General features: G+C 47.4%; 1 protein-coding gene and 1 long non-coding RNA gene across 19 annotated transcripts in view; one reads left to right on the top strand and one right to left on the bottom strand.

Moving 5' to 3' along the window:
- The window catches only part of LOC147614575 (uncharacterized), a 298,802-nt gene that overhangs the window by 132,824 nt on the left and 141,024 nt on the right, over positions 1–24,954 (bottom strand). The gene's annotated exons all lie outside the window — the stretch shown is intronic.
- Positions 1–24,954, top strand: part of LOC147614576 (TMV resistance protein N-like) — a 49,121-nt gene that overhangs the window by 7,062 nt on the left and 17,105 nt on the right. The window lies entirely within an intron of this gene.

The following is a 24,954-nucleotide window of genomic DNA, read 5'->3' as shown; positions in this document are numbered from 1 at the left end:
GCCTTTGGTCGCCGTTTTTCTTCTCTTTTGACGAGAATGGTGTCTCCATCTTTAGAGGCTAATAAAACCACGGAAGCATTTTCCGAGATCATTGAGTCAGTCAAGGACCGCTTGACCAAAGCTCAGGAAGCATATAGCAGACAGGCAAATAAGTCTAGACGAGATGTCCACTTCAAGGAAGGGGATTGGGTCTATTTGCGTATCATGAAGCAGAGATTGAAACAAGTGGGCAAACGTTGTCCCAAGCTTTCATTCCGTAGTTTTGGCCCTTTTCCAATAGTTAAGAAGATAAGTGATGTCTCAATGAAGTTAAAGTTGCCTGCCAGTTGGACAATGCATGATGTTTTCCATGTTTCTTGGCTAAAACCATATGTTGGTCCAGAAGTGTTTGATGTTTCAGATGAACAACAGCCAGACGTGGTAGTCGAGGCAGAAGTTATTGAGCCCGAGCAGATCCTTCTTCATCGATGGAAGCATGGTTCCGGTCGACGGATTCGTCAGTTCTATACGAAATTCCGAGATCGAGGCACCCACGAAGCCGTATGGCTCGACGAGGAGTTCTTCCAGGAGTACCCCCAGTTATTGGCGGACTACTTGAAAGCCATGAACCTGCCGGCAAGCTAATCAGGAGGGAATGTCACATGCACTCTGCACTCAGTGCATGGTGACAAGATGGCTTATCATCAGAAGTGCAGCAGTTGTACAGTTTTAGAACCCAATAGGATGATAATTGTCGTATGCCGTGACCCCATTGTACATCCTCAGTCCAGGATAAGTCAGGCACGAGCTACGTAGGTCATTCCTCAGCCTTAGTGGGTCAGTCAGTCAGTCAAGTCCCTTAACCCACTTGGAGAGAATCATTCATGCATGTAGAGTCAGTAGAAGCCTTAGGGTTTGCATCAGAAAGCACTCTGCATCTTTGCATAATATGCATACATATGCCTGTGCATCATTTAGAACATCCCCAAAGCCTTAGGGAATTTACTGGGATTTATCTGGTATTTTTCCCATATTTATTAGTATTTATTTATCATTATTTGCATTATTGGGCATTTATAAATATTAACGTTATTAAATGACCAACCTCCAGTTAGTATAAATAGGCTTGCCTAGAGCCTTTTTTCTCATTCAGTCTTCATTGTGCTAAGAGCTCTCCTCACCCTTGCTTTCAGCCCAAGACTAATCCAGCCCTAGAGCCCATAAGCTTTCTTCTCCAGCCCCTTGAGAACCATAGCTTCAGTCAGCCCTAGGCGCCTGCATTCAGCCCTGATTCAGCATCAGTTCAGGCCCAGATTCGGCACCTCAGTTCAACACAGTTCCACGCCAGCAATCAGCAGCTTCTTTGCATTTTTTGTGCAGCCGTACAGCAGTCTGTGTTTTTGTTCCAGCCGTACAGCAGCAGCAGCCTGCAAGCCTCTGTTTGCTCATGCGTTTCAGTCCACAGCAGCCCTACAGGTCTGTGTTTCAGTCCACAGCATCCTCTACACTTGAGCGTTTCTGTCCACAGCAGTTTCCAGCCCTGAAGGTTCAGTCTACAGCAGTTTCCAGCCCTGAATCTGTTGTTTGCATCAGTGTCCAGCCTTCTATGCATCATCCACACATGCAGCAGTCATCTGGTGAAGGTAACATAGCATTCATATGTGTTTTCAGCATTCTAACATAGTGTAGAACAGTCCACCTTCTTCTTCTTTGAGCCTCAGGTGTGCAGCCCTTCCTCATGCCCTTGGGAAGAGTTCATAGGCTCGAGATCAAGTCATTGAGGTGTTTCTACAGCAGTGTACAGATCAGCCACTCTCCGATCCTCCGAGATCTTGCGTTTGGCTTATTTACAGTCCACAGTCATTCTCTCTAAAGAAATAAAGCAAATACTATCTCGTTATCGGGATAGGGGGCCCTTCAGTGGGTAATTCGGGACCCAATCTGGTGTACAGTTCTCATATCTCTCTCTCTCTCATCTCTTTAAAGTTTGAAGTATTAAAGTGGATTGCTAAACTCACGAAACTCAGGATACAGAAGATGGTGTGAGCATTTGTGTGAGAGGATCTTCCAATACAAAGACTTCCGCTGCATATCACATCGGTATCAGATTCAGATAGTCCACACACACCGTATCCTAGCGTGGGGGCATCCTTGGATGGTTAGATTGCGTTCCGGCACGACCACCGACTTCAGCTGCCAGCATCATGTCTACAGGAGAGAGTACTCATCAGCCGGAAGACGTCTCCCCCAAAGGAGACCTCGTTCTTCCGCCTACAAAGCAGACACCATAGCTCTTCTTAGAGCTCAGAACCAGCTACTCATGGAGCGTCTCCAACTCTTGGAGGCAACAGCAGCACGTCCTTCTACACCTCCAGCAGCACCCGACTACATGTCCCTCTTCTTTCAGATGGAACAACAAAGGAGAGAGGACGAGGCCCGAAGGCGAAGAGAAAAAGAAGAAAGACGGGACTATGAGGAAGCCCAACGCAGGATCGACGAAGACCGGCGTCAGGCTGAACTCGCCGCTTGGGAACACCAACGTGAGCTTGATCGAGAACGTATGTTACTCGAACACCAACGGGAAAAGGAGGCCATACACTTGAGGTATCAGCAGCTCTCCTCAGTCTCCCCAGTCATAGGTGTCACCAGCCAGCAGCCCGCAGCAGCATCAACCACCATCATTCGCAGTCAACCAAATTTCAGTAAGTATGATGGTAAGTGTGATCATTCTTCAGTTAATCAATTTGTTCATCAGTTTAATGCTCATTTTCCATTAGCTAGGATCACAGACCCACAAGACAAAGTCCACTTAGCGGCTCCCCATCTCACTGGTGAGGCAGTCACTTGGTGGCAGCATTGGTCTAGTATTCATACAGACCAGGCCACAGGTGTCACAGCCTTTGACTGGGACATCTTTGTCCATGACCTGAAGACCAGATTTCTCCCGCCCCAGTACATGACCGGTCTGAAAGACGAGTTCTATGGACTCAGACAGAACGGATCCCCAGTGCTTCAGTTTTCCGGTAAGGTTATTACTTTAGCACAGCAGTTAGGGTTATCTAAGCAGGCCAAGATGGAGCAATTCATTCGTGGATTGGACTCCAACATTCGGTTCACAGTTCGTAACTTTGAACCAAGTACATATGACCGGGCTCTGACTCTCGCTCAGAATGAAGAAATGAAGCTCAACGGGGGCAAGCCCAAGCAAGCATCTGAGTCCAGTACCAAACCCCAGCAGCAGCAATCAGCTGCACAGACAGGGAAAGGTAACGCATCTTCTAAAGATGCCAAGAAGGACAGCAGTAATAGCTCCAGTTCAGGGGGTAAGAAGGATAAAGAACCTAAGAAAACCCATGATGAAAAGGCTAAAGCAGGCATTACTGGAGGTTATCTTCCTCCAGAGGAGCAAAAGAAGTACCAGTCAGAAAATAGATGTTTTTTCTGTCATATTATAGGGCATGGTAAGAAGGATTGCCAAAAATGGCAAGCGGCACAAGCTGCCAAAGCTCCTTCTGCCACAGTTGCCACAACCTCCCCAGCTCCTCCAGCCCCGCCTACTACCTCAAATGCAGTCCAACTTTTACCTTCCATGCATCCTATACCATCCGTGGTATTTGATGCTAAGCAGGAGGGTGAGAGCGATGCTGCTCAGAAGAGCCTCATCCGAGCTTATGGCTCTGCCCAGGGCCGACAATTTGTAGTCCTTTTCGATATGGGTAGTTTTGAAGACGCCATCTCTCCCCAGTTGGCTAATAAATTGAACTGCACATTAGTCCCATATCATCTGGATGTGGACGGGTTTACACCTGGTCTTCGCACCCACATTTCCCAGAAGGCACAGCAGTTTGCCTTTGAAGTTCAGAAGGCCTCATTTCAACGAGATTTCATCATCTCACCTTTGTTGGGGTGGGACATGATCTTAGGAATTCAGTGGTTCCGTCAGTATGAGCCTATTCCCAATTGGGGGCAGGACACTTTTACTATTTGTAAAGGTTTTCCTGAGCCTGTCATGATTCGGGGGGATAGAAGCATTCTTGGCATCCCATTGATTTCACATCTCCAGGCCAGACGAGCTATCCGCAAGGGAGCAGAAGGAGCACTCCTTTATGTTCGTGCTCAAACAGCCCCTCCCTCATTAGTAGCATCCATTACATCTTTAGTCCCTCAGTTAGCAGACCTCCTATCCAGACACCAGGACATTATGCTTAGGGACGATCTCCCGCCCAGTCTCCCACCCTCTCGCCTTGAGGACCATCACATTGATTTGGTCCCTGGATCAGATCCTCCTAGCAGGTTTCCCTATCGTCTTTCCAAGACTTTAGAGGGCGAGTTGGAAAAGCAGTTATCTGAGCTTCTCCGAGCCGGATTCATTCGGCCTTCTTTCTCCCCATTTGCTGCACCTATCCTATTTGTCCAAAAGAAGGACAAGTCTGCACGCCTTTGTGTAGACTACAGGGCATTAAACAAACTCACTATCAAGAATAAGTTTCCTATGCCCAGGATAGAGTACATTTTGGAGCGTTTAGACGGTGCTAAGTTTTTCACTAAGATCGACCTCAAGAGTGGTTACCATCAGGTCCGCATTTTTGAAGCTGACATTCCAAAAACAGCTTTCAGGACAGAGCGTGGTCACTATGAGTTTGTAGTCATGCCTTTTGGGCTTACAAATGCACCCGCAACGTTCAATAAGATGATGTCTAGGATTTTCGCAGTCCACATTGGAAAGTGTGTTTTCATATTCCTTGATGACATACTAGTCTTCTCAGTCACTGTGGAGCAGCATGAGAAAGATGTGGAGAAAGTCTTGCAACTTTTGCGAGATGATCAGCTCTACATAAACGCCAAAAAGTCTATCTTTGGTGTTAAGGAAGTTCAGTATTTGGGCTACATCATCGGTTCCGATGGGATAAGACTGGACCCATCAAAGGTTCAGGAGATCTTAGATTGGGATATTCCTAAGACCGCCCAAGAAATCCGTTCATTCGTAGGTCTTTGTCAGGCCTATAGCACACATGTCCATCAGTTTTCCAACCTTGCAGCACCTCTTACCGACTTGCTCAAGGGGGTGAAGACTCGCAAGTAGAAAGTCTCAGTTTTATAGGTAAGGCACTTGATGCATTCCGTGCACTCCAGAAAGCTGCCTCAGAAGCACCTGTATTAAAGTTAGCATCATGGGACGAACCTTTCGAGGTCATCACCGATGCCAGCAATGTAGCCATAGGTGCAGTCCTCCAGCAGGACAATAGACCCGTGGCATATTACAGTAGAAAGTTGGATGTCGCCGAAAAGAATTATTCGGTATATGACAAAGAGCTTTTGGGTGTGATCACAACGCTCAAACATTGGAAGCCTTTTCTTTATGGACAAGCTTTCACAATGAAAACAGACCACCAAGCACTTAAGTGGCTTCAGACTATGCCAAGTGCCCAGTGGAGTGATCGACAGGCCAGGTGGAGTCAAATCTTCCAACAGTTTGGAGGTATGATTGAATACATCCCTGGTAAGCATAACCCAGTAGTAGATGCTCTCAGTCGAAAGTCCAGCATCCAGGCAGTCCAAGAAGCTACCATTCTCGAAATCACGGGGAAGGACTTGGATAGTATGAAAGACCAATATGTCGACTCCCCTGAGTTTGGTACTCAGTATAGTTTGGCTCTCACTTCTGAGCCTGGCCACTATTCAGTACAGAACGGTTGGTTGTTCTACAGGAACCGTCTCTGTGTTACTCGGGAAAAGCGTTCCGCTCTTCTCCACGATGCCCATGACTCCTTAGTTGGAGGACATAGGGGTATCAACAGCACCCTCGAGAAATTAGAACGGTCCTTTTATTGGCCAAAGATGAGGCGTGATGTCTATGCACATGTACAAGCCTGTAAGATTTGTCAAAAAGTCAAGGTTCCCCACACAAAGAAGGCAGGTTTACTTCAACCTTTGCCTATCCTCGACGGACCTTTCATCGACATATCTATGGACTTTGTAGGGCCTCTACCAGCATCCACTGGATCCCGTAACACTCAGTGTTTTACCATTGTGGATCGCTTTAGTAAGTTCTGCATGCTCATCCCATGCAAGCATACGGCCACAGCCGCCGAGGACGTAGCCTGTCTGTTTCTCAAGCATTGGTATCCAATTTGTGGTTTGCCTAGCACCATAACATCAGACAGGGATTCCAAGTTTACCTCGCATTTCTGGAGGGCATTATTTGAAAACTTTGAACTAAATTGCAGTTGTCTAGTGCATTCCATTCCCAGACAGATGGCCAGACAGAAATTTATAATCAGTTGGCCTTTGATGTCCTCAAGTCATATTGTCATGACCAGCAGTCCAAATGGGAGCACTATCTTCCGTTGGTCCAAGCTATCTTGAACGACACTCATTCATCCAGTGTCGGACGGACTCCATATGAAGCAGCCTTTGGTCGCCGTTTTTCTTCTCTTTTGACGAGAATGGTGTCTCCATCTTTAGAGGCTAATAAAACCACGGAAGCATTTTCCGAGATCATTGAGTCAGTCAAGGACCGCTTGACCAAAGCTCAGGAAGCATATAGCAGACAGGCAAATAAGTCTAGACGAGATGTTGTCACCATTGAGCTATCTAATGGTCCTCTTATCTTCTTGTGTGAGCTTTGGGCTCTGGATGAGCATACTCCGTAGTGGTGCTCCATCGCTAGGACTGGCACGGCGTGATTCGTAGTGCCAGGGACGGGTGGATTGCACACGGTGTATGTTTCTGGATTACCACCGCTAGGACTGGCACGGCGTGATTCGTAGTGCCAGGGACGGGTGGATTGTACACTGTGTGTGTGTACCTGGAATTGACTTTCCGGTGGGCCTGTTTGTGCCCGGAAATGTCAAGTATTGTGCAAGTACATGAACGGAGATTATCCTTTAACAATGTTGCATTGTGCACTCATGTTTGCCTGCCTTTGAAATGTTTTCGCGTGAACTGGTTTCGTTTGCATGCCTGACATGTGTGTCTAGCTCAGGGGTCGGGGACGCCCTCCCGTGAGCCGTGGAATGCCTTGTCTTCTGACAGGTTTTGTGGCGTGTGAACAGGTGGGAAATCCTTATTTAAATAAGAGTTTTAAGTTATAAGCCTTATAACTTACAGGTTTCATACTTCATTAAAAGTAGGTGGACACTTTATAAGTGTGGGCACCCTCTTTTGGCCTGGGCACCCTTTTATAGCATGTGGGGTGGGGGTTGGCCACCTACCCCACCTACCACACCCAATCTTTTGCATGGGAGGAAGACGCCTCACTTCCAGCCCTCTCCCTTGCATTTTGGAGGAAGGAAAACACAATTGTTGGCTGGGATTTAGAGAAAACAGGCTGGAGCACTCATTGTTCTCATGAAACTGGTCGTACAGCAGGTACAACAGCAGGTACAGTACCTTCATTAATTGCTGATTCTGGTCGTACAGCAGGTACAGCAGGTACACCAGGTACAGCAGGTACAGTACCTTCATTAATTGCTGATTCTGGTCGTACAACAGGTACAGCAGGTACACCAGCAGGTACAGCAGGTACAGCAGGTACAATACCTTCATTAATTGCTGATTCTGGTCGTACAGCAGGTACAGCAGGTACACCAGCAGGTACAGTACCTTCATTAATTGCTGATTCTGGTCGTACAGCAGGTACACCAGCAGGTACAGCAGGTACAGCAGGTACAGTACCTTCATTAATTGCTGATTCTGGTCGTACAGCAGGTACAGCAGGTACAACAGCAGGTACGGTGGCTCCAGAAGATTTTCATCGCGAAGAATGAGGAATTCTCCTGCTCTCCTATGTCTGGACTCCTCTTCCATTCACCGAGTCAACTCCGTGAGGGTGCCCCATCGCTAGGACTGGCACGGCGTGATCCGTAGTGCCAGGGACGGGTGGATTGCACGCGAAGTGTGACTCTGGAAGGTGCTATGGACGGGGCAGCCCTTGGTGACTTCAGACTCGGCATCAACAAACATGTTTGGGTTTGATACTTTGTTTTCATTGTGCATTGCTTATTGGAAATCTGGCCTTGGGCCCGTGTACTTGTAACAAATTCTCCCAAGTAATAATACTATTTCCTTGGGGGGGGGCCGGCCGTTCCGGCCTCAGTGTGGTGTCATCTATCTATGCTCAGAGTTGTTAATTACTTTTTGCTATTTTGTCTTGTGCTATTGTCTTTTAAGAGTGTATATTAAAGTGCTAACTGGAGAAGTGAGTCCAGGAAGGGGTGACCCCTGCTTGGGTCTCGTTTCAGTGGTATCAGAGCACGGATCTTCCTTTTTCTACATTGGGAGACGATCCAAAGGCTTCCTGACCACTCTCCATTAGTGACTTTACTCTTATTATGGCTAGCCAAGCAAGTAGCAAGGAAGTGCCAAATTCAAAGGGGCACTCCAGTGGAACACAAACAAGTGGACGGATGCCTTATGCCCGTGATCATGTATGGTTGGGACAGCCGTCCCGTGGCAAGGAGAAAATGCAGGAGCAAGAGCAAGAGCAAAGTGCCATGAATGCAGAAATTCAGCGTATGCGAGAGCTTCTCCATGCTAGGGAGATGGAATTGGCCAGCCTACGTGAGGACCCACACATTCAACAAGTGCTAGATGCAAAGAAAAAGGAGGCAACCGTCTTTCAAGACTTTGAGGCTTTGGCTCGTGGATCAGGGCTGAAACCTCGTGAGTTAGCTCTTTCATTCTTAGTGGATAAGGGTGATGTATTGCAGGGCCAGGATGGGGAGCTTGTTATAAAGAGATCTCCATTGGTGGACATGCCTGGGATAGCCTCTCCAAAGCTGAAATCTGCTGTCCACAAAGAGGAGCCTTCCATTACATCCCGACGTGATTCTACCTTACATGGGAGGCATAGCCATGCCTATGAAGGTAACATTACTTCTAGAGATGATCGTTACAAGCCTCATTCTTCATCATTGCAGGTTTCTCATGGGCTTAGAGAGCACCGACATCCCCGTACTACTACTTTACCTGTTGAACTCTCCCATGAAGAGCCATTTCTTCATGCTCCCATCTCCACATCCTCTCCGGATCATGCTTATGCTGCAAGAGAAAGTGGTGGGGCTACACACATGCATGCAGGTACAGCACATGGTTCACGTCCACGTATGCCACCTAGGTATGCAGGAGCATCTATGGATGCCAGGGCTGATCCACATGAACGTGGAATCAAGAGGACTCATGGGGATTATGAGCATCATGTTCATAAGCAAAAGGAATTCAAAGCCGGGGACAAATCCGTCAAGTTCGAGACATATCATGGTGAGTTTGATGCTTCCAAGGTTATGTCATTTGTTTCCCAATTTGACATTGCTTTTAGTGATGAGGATTTTTCAGAAAAGTCCAAGGTGAGGCATGCCAGCATGTTCTTGAAGGGCACGGCCGCTCATTGGTGGCTTGCAGAAAAGCTCTCAGGCACTCCCGTGGACACTTGGGCTGAATTCAAAACTAGATTCTATGCCCAATTCTTACCCCCTAATGCCAAGAAGAACATCCGCAAGAAGTGGGATTGGGTTAAGCAGAATGAAGGTGAGTCAGTTCATGCTTATGTATCCAAGTTTTGGAAAACACTCTTGGAAGTTTCCCCTATTATGCAGGTAAATGATGAGGAACGCAAGAGAAAGTTTGAATCGGGACTCCAACCGGTTTACCAATCGGGCTTGGAGTTGTACCCAAACCACACTCTACAACAGCTCATTTCAGCTGCTTTGGCCACCGAACAATTGGAGCAAAAGCTGAAGCAAAATTATAGAGATGGACATGCTCAAAAGGGGAAGGACAAGGCTGTCCCAAATCTGCATAAGGGTGGACAGCCACCAAAAAGGGACTCCAATGAAGTTAAGGGAGCTCCAAAAGCTGAAAGTACCTCAGAGAAGAAGCGTCCCAACAAAAGGCCTAACTATGGACTTACTCCGGAACAAAGGGTGCAATATATACGTGACGGTAAGTGTTTTTCTTGTGGTAGTAAAGATCACATGGTCCGGCAATGCCCAAAGAAAGCAGGCAAAGAGGATGCAAAGGAAACCAAGGTTAATGTGCATATGGTGCCCGATGTACAAGGGGGGACAGCCCATGATGCTTTGGATAGGATGGTATGCAAGGCATGGGGACAGCTCAAAGATCAACCTGCATTATTTATGTTTGATGATTGTGCCACGGACAACTTCATATCATTGGAAATGGCTACAGCATTGGGCATTAGTGTGGATGACATGGGACCGGAGATTGAGGCCGGAAGTGCATTTGTTGGCAAGCAAGTCAAGGTCACACCCCTTATTGGCAAGCTTCGCATGCATATTCAGGGATATTTGGACCATGAGAACTTCCTCATTGCACCATTAAATGGGTGTGATGTATTGCTTGGAAAGCCTTGGCACTCCCGTCTTGATCCTCGCAAGGCTTACAAGACCAACCGGATCACATTTATGCATAGGGGCAAAGAGCATGTTATTGATGCCGGTGTGGAAGGGAATTCTATCCCTATTGTATCCCACATTCAAATAAATAAAGCCATGAGAAAGGGTCTTTGCTCGTACATGATTTTTGTTCGTGATAGAGTAGACCATGTTGATCATTCTCTTGATTCTCTCACATGTGATAGGCTGGAATTTTTGAAACAATATGAAGATTGCTTTACAGATTCACTTCCAGGGGAGCTACCACCACCACGGCCGGAGGATCATCGTATAGACCTTGTGCCTGGCAGTTCTCCACCAAATAGGCCGGCATACCGTGTGAGTGCATCACAGCAGGAGGAGATCATGAAGCAAGTCAATGAGCTCATGCAAAAAGGTTTGATCCGCCCTAGCTCTTCACCGTATTGCTCTCCCGTACTTCTAGTGCAGAAGAAGGATCTCTCTTATCGTATGTGTGTGGATTATCGGGCTCTAAATAAACTAACCATCAAGAATAGGTTTCCTATTCCTCGTATTGATGATATTTTGGATAGATTGGATGGCTCGGCATATTTCAGCCGAATTGATTTGAAGAGTGGATATCATCAAGTACGGGTAGTACCAGAGGATGTGCATAAGACCGCTTTCAGGACAGCATTTGGTTTGTACGAGTATCTTGTTATGCCTTTCGGTCTTACAAATGCTCCTGCCACTTTTAACCGTATGATGGACAGGATTTTTAGAGATCATCGATCGTTCACTGGAGTTTTCTTCGATGACATCTTGGTTTATTCCAAGAGTGAAGAAGAGCACAGAAAGCATTTGGCCATAGTCTTTGAAGAACTCCGAAAGCATAGACTTCACATCAATGCTAAGAAGAGTGAGTTCTTCCTCTCCGAAATTCATTATCTTGGGCATATTGTTTCTCAAGATGGCATACGAATGGATCCCGCCAAGATTGAGGCTATCAAGAATTGGCCTGAACTCAAGTCAGTGCATGAGGTTCGTAGTTTTCTTGGGTTATGCTCATACTATAGACGGTTCATATGGCATTTTGCTTTGATAGCTGCCCCTCTTCATCAGTTGACAAAGAAGAAAGTCTCCTTTCAGTGGACTTCATTGGAAAGCAAAGCTTTCTATTCACTAAAGGACGCAATCATATCTGGGCCCGTGTTGATCATTCCTGACTTGCACAAGCCATTCTTTGTGGAATGTGATGCTTGTGGAGATTGTTTAGGTGCTGTCCTAAACCAGGAAGGACACCCCGTGGCATTTGAGAGCCGCCGTTTGCGTGATACGGAGCTTTCTTTGGGGATCTATGAGAAGGAGCTATTGGCAGTGATTCATGCATTGACCATTTGGAAGCACTATCTTTTGGGTGCAGAGTTTATGGTGAAGACCGACAACCAAAGCTTACGATATTTTCTCACACAAACTAAGCTCTCAGAGAAGCATATGCGGATGGCAAATTTCCTCTCTATGTTTCATTTTCAGATTGTGCATACACCGGGAAAGAAGAATGTGGTGGCCGATGCATTGTCTCGAAAGCCGTATGTAGCTTCTATCTCAATTGCCTCTCATGGAGACTTGTCGTCTATGCAAAATAAGTACCATATAGATGCTGATTTTTCAGATTTATGGGCTGATTTGGTGGCTGGTCATACTCATGCATCATATGTGATCAAAGATGGGTATCTCCTTAAAGATAATTGCCTTTGTGTGCTCACAGATTTGAGGCAAAAAGTGTTGGAAGAATGTCATGCTCCACCGTATGCAGGACATAGAGGTATTCTACCTACTACTCATATGGTTGAACGCTACTTCTTTTGGCCAGGGATGAGGAAGGACATTGAGGCTTATGTACGTGCTTGCCTCATTTGCCAAAAGGTCAAGTTTGATCGTCAGAAGTCCCCGGGATTGCTTCTACCATTGCCTATTCCCTCGCAGCCATGGGAGAGTATAGCTATGGATTTCATCATGGATTTGCCTCGCACTCAGCAAGGTAATGATGCTATATGGACTATCATTGATCGGTTTAGCAAGCAAGCTCATTTCTTGCCGGTCAAGAAAACGATCAAGGCAGATCATATGGCAAAAGTTTTCTTATCACAGGTATTCAAGCATCATGGTATGCCTAAATCTATTGTGGGTGACCGTGATCCTCGAACTACCAGTCTCTTCTGGAGAGCACTTTTTGACAATATGGGCACAAAGCTGAATTTTTCATCCGCTTTTCATCCTCAAACCGATGGTCAAAGTGAAGCAGCAAATTCAGCCGTATTGGACCTTCTCAAATGCTATGTAGCTGATCAAAAGACTTTGTGGGAAAAGTATTTGCCACTTGTGGAGTTTGCATACAATAACACGGTGCATGCTTCTACTGGGAAGGCTCCCTTTGAGATAGTTTATGGCAAAGTGGTATTGCCTCCCATCCTACGTACTAAGGATGAGATTTTTGCTGCTGATGACTTTGTCAGGGACTTGGATGTTGCCTTTGCACAGGTACGGACAGCCATAGCCCGTTCTCAAGAGAAGCATAAGAAGGCTGCAGACAAGCATAGAAAGCATTTGGATGTCAAGGTAAATGATTGGGTATTGCTGAAATTCGAAAAAGCTAGACTCCGTAAGAGATCTGGTAAGGAGAGGATGTTTCCCAAGCTCTCATCCAGGTATTATGGGCCTTTCAAGGTCATTGAGCAGATCAATGAAGTTGCTTTTCGTTTAGCATTGCCATCTCATTGGAAGATACATAATGCTTTCCATGTTAGCCTCTTACGAAAGTATGTGGGTCCGGAACCAAGTCTTCCTATCATTGAGGATCCACCAGAAGTGGATGAGTTGGAAGAGATTTTGCAACCAGAGCAGATTGTGTTTCATAAAGAGCGTAAGCTATCTGCAGGCAAGCTTGTAAGACGCTATTTGGTGAAGTTCAAGAACTATCTCCCCATTGATGCTAAGTGGGTTGATGAGGACTATTTCAAAGATTATCCGCAGCTTCTCCATGACTATTTGGAAGCTTTTCAGTTGCGGACAACTGTTTAGAAGATGGGGAGATGTCACCATTGAGCTATCTAATGGTCCTCTTATCTTCTTGTGTGAGCTTTGGGCTCTGGATGAGCATACTCCGTAGTGGTGCTCCATCGCTAGGACTGGCACGGCGTGATTCGTAGTGCCAGGGACGGGTGGATTGCACACGGTGTATGTTTCTGGATTACCACCGCTAGGACTGGCACGGCGTGATTCGTAGTGCCAGGGACGGGTGGATTGTACACTGTGTGTGTGTACCTGGAATTGACTTTCCGGTGGGCCTGTTTGTGCCCGGAAATGTCAAGTATTGTGCAAGTACATGAACGGAGATTATCCTTTAACAATGTTGCATTGTGCACTCATGTTTGCCTGCCTTTGAAATGTTTTCGCGTGAACTGGTTTCGTTTGCATGCCTGACATGTGTGTCTAGCTCAGGGGTCGGGGACGCCCTCCCGTGAGCCGTGGAATGCCTTGTCTTCTGACAGGTTTTGTGGCGTGTGAACAGGTGGGAAATCCTTATTTAAATAAGAGTTTTAAGTTATAAGCCTTATAACTTACAGGTTTCATACTTCATTAAAAGTAGGTGGACACTTTATAAGTGTGGGCACCCTCTTTTGGCCTGGGCACCCTTTTATAGCATGTGGGGTGGGGGTTGGCCACCTACCCCACCTACCACACCCAATCTTTTGCATGGGAGGAAGGCGCCTCACTTCCAGCCCTCTCCCTTGCATTTTGGAGGAAGGAAAACACAATTGTTGGCTGGGATTTAGAGAAAACAGGCTGGAGCACTCATTGTTCTCATGAAACTGGTCGTACAGCAGGTACAACAGCAGGTATAGTACCTTCATTAATTGCTGATTCTGGTCGTACAGCAGGTACAGCAGGTACACCAGCAGGTACAGCAGGTACAGCAGGTACAGTACCTTCATTAATTGCTGATTCTGGTCGTACAGCAGGTACAGCAGGTACACCAGCAGGTACAGCAGGTACACCAGCAGGTACAGCAGGTACAGTACCTTCATTAATTGCTGATTCTGGTCGTACAGCAGGTACAGCAGGTACACCAGCAGGTACAGTACCTTCATTAATTGCTGATTCTGGTCGTACAGCAGGTACAGCAAGTACACCAGCAGGTACAGCAGGTACAGCAGGTACAGTACCTTCATTAATTGCTGATTCTGGTCGTACAGCAGGTACAGCAGGTACAACAGCAGGTACGGTGGCTCCAGAAGATTTTCATCGCGAAGAATGAGGAATTCTCCTGCTCTCCTATGTCTGGACTCCTCTTCCATTCACCGAGTCAACTCCGTGAGGGTGCCCCATCGCTAGGACTGGCACGGCGTGATCCGTAGTGCCAGGGACGGGTGGATTGCACGCGAAGTGTGACTCTGGAAGGTGCTATGGACGGGGCAGCCCTTGGTGACTTCAGACTCGGCATCAACAAACATGTTTGGGTTTGATACTTTGTTTTCATTGTGCATTGCTTATTGGAAATCTGGCCTTGGGCCCGTGTACTTGTAACAAATTCTCCCAAGTAATAATACTATTTCCTTGGGGGGGGGCCGGCCGTTCCGGCCTCAGTGTGGTGTCATCTATCTATGCTCAGAGTTGTTAATTACTTTTTGCTATTTTGTCTTGTGCTATTGTCTTTTAAGAGTGTATATTAAAGTGCTAACTGGAGAAGTGAGTCCAGGAAGGGGTGACCCCTGCTTGGGTCTCGTTTCAGATGTCCACTTCAAGGAAGGGGATTGGGTCTATTTGCGTATCATGAAGTAGAGATTGAAACAAGTGGGCAAACGTTGTCCCAAGCTTTCATTCCGTAGTTTTGGCCCTTTTCCAATAGTTAAGAAGATAAGTGATGTCTCAATGAAGTTAAAGTTGCCTGCCAGTTGGACAATGCATGATGTTTTCCATGTTTCTTGGCTAAAACCATATGTTGGTCCAGAAGTGTTTGATGTTTCAGATGAACAACAGCCAGACGTGGTAGACGAGGCAGAAGTTATTGAGCCCGAGCAGATCCTTCTTCATCGATGGAAGCATGGTTCCGGTCGACGGATTCGTCAGTTCTATACGAAATTCCGAGATCGAGGCACCCACGAAGCCGTATGGCTTGACGAGGAGTTCTTCCATGAGTACCCCCAGTTATTGGCGGACTACTTGAAAGCCATGAACCTGCCGGCAAGCTAATCAGGAGGGAATGTCACATGCACTCTGCACTCAGTGCATGGTGACAAGATGGCTCATCATCAGAAGTGCAGCAGTTGTACAGTTTTAGAACCCAATAGGATGATAATTGTCGTACGCCGTGACCCCATTGTACATCCTCAGTCTAGGATAAGTCAGGCACGAGCTACGTAGGTCATTCCTCAGCCTTAGTGGGTCAGTCAGTCAGTCAAGTCCCTTAACCCACTTGGAGAGAATCATTCATGCATGTAGAGTCAGTAGAAGCCTTAGGGTTTGCATCAGAAAGCACTCTGCATCTTTGCATAATATGCATACATATGCCTGTGCATCATTTAGAACATCCCCAAAGCCTTAGGGAATTTACTGGGATTTATCTGGTATTTTTTCCATATTTATTAGTATTTATTTATCATTATTTGCATTATTGGGCATTTATAAATATTAACTTTATTAAATGACCAACCTCCAGTTAGTATAAATAGGCTTGCCTAGAGCCTCTTTTCTCATTCAGTCTTCATTGTGCTAAGAGCTCTCCTCACCCTTGCTTTCAGCCCAAGACTAATCCAACCCTAGAGCCCATAAGCTTTCTTCTCCAGCCCCTTGAGAACCATAGCTTCAGTCAGCCCTAGGCGCCTGCATTCAGCCCTGATTCAGCCTCAGTTCAGGCCCAGATTCAGCACCTCAGTTCAGCACAGTTCCACGCCAGCAATCAGCAGCTTCTCTGCATTTTTTGTGCAGCCGTACAGCAGTCTGTGTTTCTGTTCCAGCCGTACAGCAGCAGCAGCCTGCAAGCCTCTGTTTGCTCATGCGTTTCAGTCCACAGCAGCCCTACAGGTCTGCGTTTCAGTCCACAGCATCCTCTACACTTGAGCGTTTCTGTCCACAGCAGTTTCCAGCCCTGAAGGTTCAGTCTACAGCAGTTTCCAGCCCTGAATCTGTTGTTTGCATCAGTGTCCAGCCTTCTATGCATCATCCACACATGCAGCAGTCATCTGGTGAAGGTAACATAGCATTCATATGTGTTTTCAGCATTCTAACATAGTGTAGAACAGTCCACCTTCTTCTTCTTTGAGCCTCAGGTGTGCAGCCCTTCCTCATGCCCTTGGGAAGAGTGCATAGGCTCGAGATCAAGTCATTGAGGTGTTTCTACAGCAGTGTACAGATCAGCCACTCTCCGATCCTCCGAGATCTTGCGTTTGGCTTATCTACAGTCCACAGTCATTCTCTCTAAAGAAATAAAGCAAATACTATCTCGTTATCGGGATAGGGGGCCCTTCAGTGGGTAATTCGGGACCCAATCTGGTGTACAGTTCTCATATCTCTCTCTCTCTCTCATCTCTTTAAAGTTTGAAGTATTAAAGTGGATTGCTAAACTCACGAAACTCAGGATACAGAAGACGGTGTGAGCATTTGTGTGAGAGGATCTTCCAATACAAAGACTTCCGCTGCATATCACATCATCATAGTCATACACCTCACATTGTCTGCTCTGTGTGTGGGCATTGAAGTCACCCGTAAGAAATACTTTCCCTAGTGTAGAATAATGCATAATCTCCTCTGACAGACAAGTGTATGGCGAGGCTCCTGTCTCCTCCATAGTTACCAGGGGACGGGGACGGGGGACGGGGGACGGGAACGGGGACGGGGACGTGGACGGCTAAATGTAGGGAACGAGGACGGGGGGTGGGGACGGCACTCAAAATTGTTAATTTTAGAGGAGTAAAGAATCAAGATTAATCAATCAATAACAACAAGCTTTCTAACTCCAAAAGTTATGAATCATGATACACATTACATTTAAAATTAAATTACGCTACGAGGTGCAAGAGTCAAGAGTCAAGACTTGCAAAGTCGGAAAAGAAAGACTTTAAAGTTGATAACATTAAATAGATATACTCAAAAGATGTTGGGGCCTAGGCGATACAAAATATAAGTCACTCGCTCTCATACTCTGCGCTCCCAATAAGAGAGGTGCTAGCCTCATGATCATGAGTGCGTGAAGTGTGGATGGGGGTTGTGTCATCCGATGAAGGCTCATGATGAGAACCATCTGTCCCACCCTCTTGTGCAATAGTTGTAGCTGCCTCCTCTTGTTCCATCTCCCACTGTGTAAAAGTATCGGCATTGCATCTTGCACTCTTGCCAAGCATGCGCAAGTTTGCGCTAATGAAGACAAGATCATTAGCTCTTTCCACCCCAAGCCGATTTCTTTTCTTTGATGAAATGTGACTGTAGGAGGACCATAATTGCTCTGATCCGGATCGCCAACTGTTGTAGCTCTGGTCCATCTGATCCGAAGTCCTCCCACCATAATGCTGCACCAACCTTGAATCTGTCCTGCTGCGCATCTGCACATCCATATGAGCCTTGAAATGCCCTGTAATTAGAGAGCTGGTCTCTAATTTTGCGCCTGATTTCTGCATGCGGCGTGAGGCGATCCAAGATGAGTCTCCAACCGTTGCTCACCTCTTTATCACCCTCCTGCCCTTTTCCCTGAAATTCTGGGTCCACCATAAAAGGAGCTGCATGTAAAGGAGAGGAATATGAACTCCATCTCGCCACACAAAGCGAATGGATCTCCTCATATCTATCTACGTCTGGCTCAAGCTTCTCAAGACTCTCTATCATCTGGTCCATGGCTTCATATACTTTGCCGATGCATGGCTGCATAACATCAACAATCCTGAGCAAGTGGACAATGGGATGCACCATGGCGTCAGTGCGCTTTGTTGGAAATAAGTGCACACTAGGTGTACTATTTCTCTAGTCTAGTTTCAGTTGAGTCTTTGTGTCTTGAGTCTAGTGCCATGTGGCACCTCTACATTTATCCCATAAGTCAGTCTACTCAATCTTGTACTTCTCACCTATATATTGTAGGTGTCACATCAATGAAAGTATCAATCTTGTGTCTTGTCTACACTCATCTCAAGGTATGTCTATGCTTTGTGTTTTCCTGTAGTCTTGCTCTCATTTCAGTTTCAGTTTATCTTTGTCTCTCCCCCATTTTTACAACATGGTATCAGAGCCTTCCTCTGCTGTGACGTCCATGACTCCAGCCTGTTCGTGCTGCATATCGAGTCTCGACCTCACCAACCGCTACCACTCTCCTGTGCTGGCCTAGTGCAGTCGACTCAGCTTTGTGTGCGCTCAAAACCTGCCTATGAGCTCTTGTTCTATCTGCGCAGCACTCCTTGGGCACTGTGGCAGTTTTGGCTGAGATCCGCCCTACAAGCTCTTACCTGGGGAGTCCAATATTTCGGCCCTCTTTCTTGTCAATAACTTCTGGCCCAGCTTTAGCGTGCATCCGCTTGGCTTGGCTTTTGGCTTGGCCGGAGCGGATCTCACACTTTGTTGTGGTGGTTTCCTCCCTGGATCCCCTCACCTCTGGATTCGAGGATGTGGGCAGCACCTCTACCAACAGCAGCACTATGGTGCCCCTCCGCCTGACCTACCTCCTCAGCTTTTCTACGGTTTGGGGCACATCACTCTGGGCGACCTTCATCGAAGGCATCATCATGTTCAAATATCTTCCCCGCCCTGCAGTTGAAAATATTCAGCAGCCTTGTTTCAGCTATCCAGTTCAGTTACAGCCTTGATCATTTGTTGGAAGAATCCGGTCGTGTCTTGATGCTTCAGTCCTTGTTTATGGTTGCAACCACTAGCCTCTACCAGTTTGTGGCTCTTGTTCCTTGCCACTCGTGTAGACTGGTCCTGTGCATCAACTGAAGATCACTATCACTCAGCATTCACTTTTGGGCTGTACCTTAAGCTACATCATCAAAGTCTTGTTCTACTCTTGTTCTCCTGCTGATCTGTTCCAAGCATAAAGGCTGCTCCTGGCTCTGCAAATTTCGAGGTATGGATGCTCTTCGTTTAACAATCCTCAGCCTGGCCCTAATGCCCACTCACTTTCACGACTCTAGCAAGTTCTTCATGCTTCATGATTACTTTCAGCATTCATGGTTTATCCCTCTGGATAGACTGTCAAAGATATGGTTTTGAAAGAGGGAAGACCTGCTCAAGCTGGAGTAATCAAATCAAGATATCTAGATGTAATTTTTAGTCTTCTACTTTCGAAAAATACTCAAAATATAAAAATTTAATTTTCAGTTTTCATGGGATTAGACACTGCCCTTGCATTTCAGCAAGTGGTAAGACCTTCCCTTCATCTATCTGTCTCTCATGTACGGGATTAGACACTGCGCAGTATCCTTGACAACATTTTCACCTTCTGAGAGGCGACTGCCCGAGCTAGATTTCTCGGTGAGGACCTGGTCGTGATGCTTCTCGATTTTGAGAAGGCATACGACAGAGTCGATTGGGGTTTCTTAGAGGGCACCATGCTTCGCCTGGGTTTTGAGCCAGTTTGGATTCGAGGAGTGGCGGCTCTATATTCCACAGCTCGTAACCAGGTGTTGATGGCAGGAGGATGGGGGCCGAGTTTTGAGTTGACCAGATCAGTCCGTTCAGGGGTGCCCTCTCGCCCCTTTTCTTTTTCTCTTCTTTGCTGAGGCTATGAGCATGTATCTGACAGCAGAGGAGGTTGGTTTGAGAGGACTCCAGCTCCCAGTCCGGGGTGAGGACATGCTCGATTTTGAGTTTGCTGATGACACGGGATTGTTTTTGCATGGCCAGGAGGCCAATCTTCAGAGGGCAGAGCAGTCGCTACAGGTTTTTGGTGCAGCTTCGGGAGCATTGATTAATTGGCGCAAGACAGTGGCCTTTTGGATCAGTAGTGCTCCCGCTCCGGCATGGAGCCCAGACCCGGGTTTTAGATGGATTCCTCCTGGCACAGCAGTGTGGTATTTGGGTTGCCAGATTGGACTTGATTTGTCACCTGAGCAGCAGATCGCCCCGCTTCTTCTGAGCATTCGGAAGAAGCTTTTGTATTGGAGTACAGCTCGGCTATCCTTGGCTGGGAGGGTGGTGGTGACAAATCAGGTGCGTTTAGCGACCATGTGGTACATCACGTCTTGCTGGATCTTCTCGAGCTCTTGCATCAGCCAGGTACAGAGGCTGATCAGGAACTTCCTTTGGTCTGGGCGGGATGGACAGTCAGCCCGGGCTAAGGTTGCCTGGGCAGTTATTACTCTTCCGCTGGCCCAGGGGGGCTTGGGCATTATAGATCCAGTTGATCAGAGCAGAGCCTTATTGGGGAAGCTTATTGTTTGGGAGCTGCTTCCAGGCGCTGAGCCTTGGAAGGAGCTTCTTTTTCAGCGATTGCAGGCTAGGGCTCCCCCAGCAGGGGGTACTTGGGCACCAGAGATATGATGGATCTTCATAGAGATGAGGAGGACAGGCCTCAGTAGGGGATGGGAGGACAGATTTGCCTTGAGCATCCTGCGAGCTTGGGAGCTGTTGAGATTGGGGCTTTCTCAGAGACCTCCTACTTGTGATGAGGAGCGGGCCAGACAGCCGCTCATTTGGAGCCCTGCGGTACGCATAGAGCAGGGTCATATGCTGGGTTCTCGGCCTCGTCTAGCTTGGGGACCATTGGCGGGCAGGCCCAGCACGCAGTTTTGTAGATTGGCAGGCCTTCTGCAGTCTCCCAGAGGAGATCCAGGTGGAGAGGCTGAGTCACTTCAGAGGGGGGCTGATTATGAGGAATGACATTCAGGGGGCACTCACTGAGGAGTGGTTCACGCCTTTCGAGCCAGCGGCCCCACGGTGGATGGGAGCCTTTACACAGTTGGAGATCCTGATTGCTGTCAGAGCTTGCACTGAGGATGGTAGATGCCTCTACTATGAGATCCAGGATAAGGGTAGACTTCAGAGAGTGGAGGCGGAGTCGCCTTTGGTTGCAGAGTGCATCTTTCAGAGGATACGGGTAGTGGCCGCCGTTGCCCGGAAGTGGCATATTGATCCAGACCCTGTAGATGTGGACTTTGATTGGCGCATATGGGCATATGCTGCGCACCCCTTGGCTCGGCTCCAGTGGGACCCTGGCGAGTACGAGTGGCATGATCCTTATGCGTCCCCCGAGGCCACAGAGATCACCTTTTTCCAGTACACTGTTCGGTTGGGGAGGCATATTTTGACTGCGAGGAGGATGGTCTCTCCAGCTGCATCGGAGCATTGGCGGCTACAAGGACTCTCACAGGAGTTCCTGGAGGATTTCTGGACCAGGCTCTGGGCTAGTCGACAGGCACGCAGGATCTCGACTTTCCAGTGGTTGGTTGCCCACAGGGGCTCTGCAGTTGGCACCTGGCTTGTCTACAGTGGTCTTCCGGCGGCTTGCGTCCGATGCGGCCACCCATGGGAGACAGAGAGACACTGCCTATGGGACTGTCAACAGGCGCAACAGATTTGGCTGAGGATGCTGCGCATTTTGGCCCCCCTCTCTCCAGAGGGCATGTATACGTGGGGTGCCGCTACTTGGTCGACTTCGTCAGGGCCTGCTCTGGGATACAAGATGGAGTAGGACAGCCAGGCCATCAGATTCATTAGGGGCCAGCCTCGCCTTGTTCCTTCACCGGATTTCTCGTCCGCCGCGGCTGGACACAGGAGAGGGATTTACGATGGGAGCTTCTCAGCAGCCTCACCATTTGGTTCACCTGGAGAGCCTGGTGTTTCAGGACCTTTGAGGGGAGACTGGAGCCACCAGTAGAGACTGTTTGGGGGATTTGGCAGGAGCTGATTCACACCCTGCGAGGACAGTATGACCGCATCCGGGGCGACTCGGGATGCAGCGATCTTGCGGCGCCAGGCCTTTCACACCACTTCTATACCCTTCACGCGGGTAACCCCCGCTGGCACTACAGGCCACCTGTTTGGATTTCCCCCCCTCCTATTGTATGATATAGCCTCTCAGTTTTTTGTACTGATATTTGTACTTTTTTGCACCTAGGGAGAGTCTCCCTAGCTGCCTTGATTGGATCTCTGCTCTGCCTACTTACGAGCAGGAGAGGTTTTGTAGCCCAACGGGTGTTTTTTTATAACTAATGAAAGGATCTTTTTTCGGGGAAAAAAAAAACTGTCACTGGGAAGCCCGAAGCCAGCCAGTGGGTCAGACGTTGGATCGAAGCCGTGCTGCCACCGTGCAAAGAAGGCCCGCGCCGTACGCAATGCACGCTGCTACAAGACTCGGTTTGACGCCGATAGTGAGTCGAACTCCACCTGGTAGTATATGCGCCCCAAAGGGTGAATATCGGTGATCTTTGTAGGTTCGCCAATGAGGTTGGCTTGTAAAAGATCACTGAGCTGTCCTTGCAGACCAGGGTGGAGGCCTCAAGTGAGGTAACAGTTGTGGCGAGAACCTAAAGATCCATTTCGGAGAAGGAAATGCAAGCAACGGCGGCCTCGGTCAGTGATGATGGAGCGGCTGTCATGGAGTCCTCCTGAGGGCGAAGAACAAAATAGGCTGAAGCTTGCCGAATAAAGCCAAAAACCCTAGAAGCTTGGAAACACCAACCTGCACGGGAGGGGAGAAAGGAGAGAGGAGGATGGCACTTTGATTTTGCTCATTCTTTATGTGGATGACATGATGCTAACTAGGAATGATATTGAGAAAATTTCAGCATTTAAAGATGAATTGCAAACGTCATTTGAGATGACAGATTTGGGATTGTTGCATTATTATTTGGGCATACAATTTGTGTAGACAGATGTTGGATTTATGTACACCAATCAAAGTACATTCAAAAGTTGTTGCATAAATTTGGGTTTCATGATTGTAAGCCCATCTCTACTCCGATGGAGCTAGGGCTGAAATTGAGCATGTATGATGTTGGAGAGCCTTTTGATATGAGTGTTTATATCCAAGCAGTGGGCTGCCTCATATACTTATGCAATACACGCCCGAATATTCGGTTTGGGGAGCAAATTTATGCACAGCCTAGGTACAAAGCATTGGCAAGCAGTGAAGCGGATCTTCTGCTATCTTCCGGGCTCCCTGGATATTGCGTTGGTATATTCGGGGAGGTTAGCTTGCAGTTATATGCTTACATTGATTCCAACTGGGCTAGTGACTATGATACACGGCAATCCACCGGTGGGAATTGTTTCTTTTTGGGGCATTCATGCATATCATGGTTGAGCAAAAAGCAGGCCACTGCCACTCCCATACTCGTTGACAGTTCGAGTGCTATAGCCGTGGCATGAAACTGAGTGTTTCATGCACATACTAAGCACATGGAGATTCATTATCAATATGTCAAGGAGAGGATTCATGCAGGGGAGATCTCATTATCTTACTGCTCTACACAGGACAATGTTGCAAATCTGTTCACGAACCACCACCCATATAGAGGCAAACTTTTCGGCGCGGGCTAGCACACCCCGAGAGCACCACACCCCTCCGGATAGAAATCCCAAGGGCACAGAGAGTGATCTGTTGCCGATCTTGTACATGTTCACATTGCCACTAAGGAGCGATTTATTGACATATATGCTATGAGTAGTGCCACATGTGAACATGGACTAACCAAGGGTCCTTTTTTCCCTTTGGGTTTTTCCCCTTGGATATTTGGTGTGAAAGGACACCACCATATTATTATTGTAATTTGATATTGAGTCAACTCACTAGCTCCACACAATTCTATGCAATCCTTCTTTATGTGAGCATCAATCACCATCTTCTCTATATGCTTGCTGCTGATGTTGCTTCTTTGTTTGTCTCTGTCTATGTGGAACCCTAACCCTAACAACATTTGGATATGCAGTATGATTGATCTCTTTTATTGACAGAGCAATGAAAGCCATCGCTTGGGCATCGCGAGTATCCCATCTCTCTTGCTCCTGTGAGGGAGGAGTAGGTAGTGCAGCTTGTTGAGCACCACGGCCAGGTGTGTTAGGTGCTATGCCAATAGGGCGTACATCTTCACATGACACATTACCCCATAATTCTTTAGCCACAAAAAGATTTCGGACCATGAAACTCCAGAGGGAGTAATTACTGCCATCCAATTTGTCCTCTTGGGACAAAACCCTCAGCACGGGTCTTGAGGGATTTGGACAATCGGTTATACCCATGGATCTTATTGTGGAGTTTTTTTTTTTCGATTGGCCTTAGGCCCAAGATCCTCCCGTAGTTACCGATTTTTCACCGCACGTAGGCGCTTAATTATCTGCCCGTAGGCAATGCCGCCGAGGAAGCACCAAGGGGGGTTTTGAACCTAGGACCTCTTGGTCCTAGGCAAACGCCTTCATCACTTGAGCTATCACCTCATTGGTCTTTGCAAGCATTAGCTTGGATAGAGGGTGGCCTGTAAGCCCAACGGGATGTGCAATGACGGACTCAACCACGTGTCCAAGAGATAAAGATATATAGAGAGAGAGGAGAGAGAGAGAAGGGAATGGAGATCTTGCACAGGACACCACACTGAGCGGGGAACAAGCCCCACCTTCTTTCAAGAATTTATTCAGGAAAAAT

Source organism: Cibotium barometz, chromosome 41 (assembly GCF_041138505.1).
Source record: "Cibotium barometz isolate CiBa-2024 chromosome 41, ASM4113850v1, whole genome shotgun sequence".
In the NCBI taxonomy this organism is placed as follows: Eukaryota; Viridiplantae; Streptophyta; class Polypodiopsida; order Cyatheales; family Cibotiaceae; genus Cibotium; species Cibotium barometz.
Note: the sequence above shows the minus strand (reverse complement) of the source record. Positions and strands in the feature narration are given on the sequence as shown.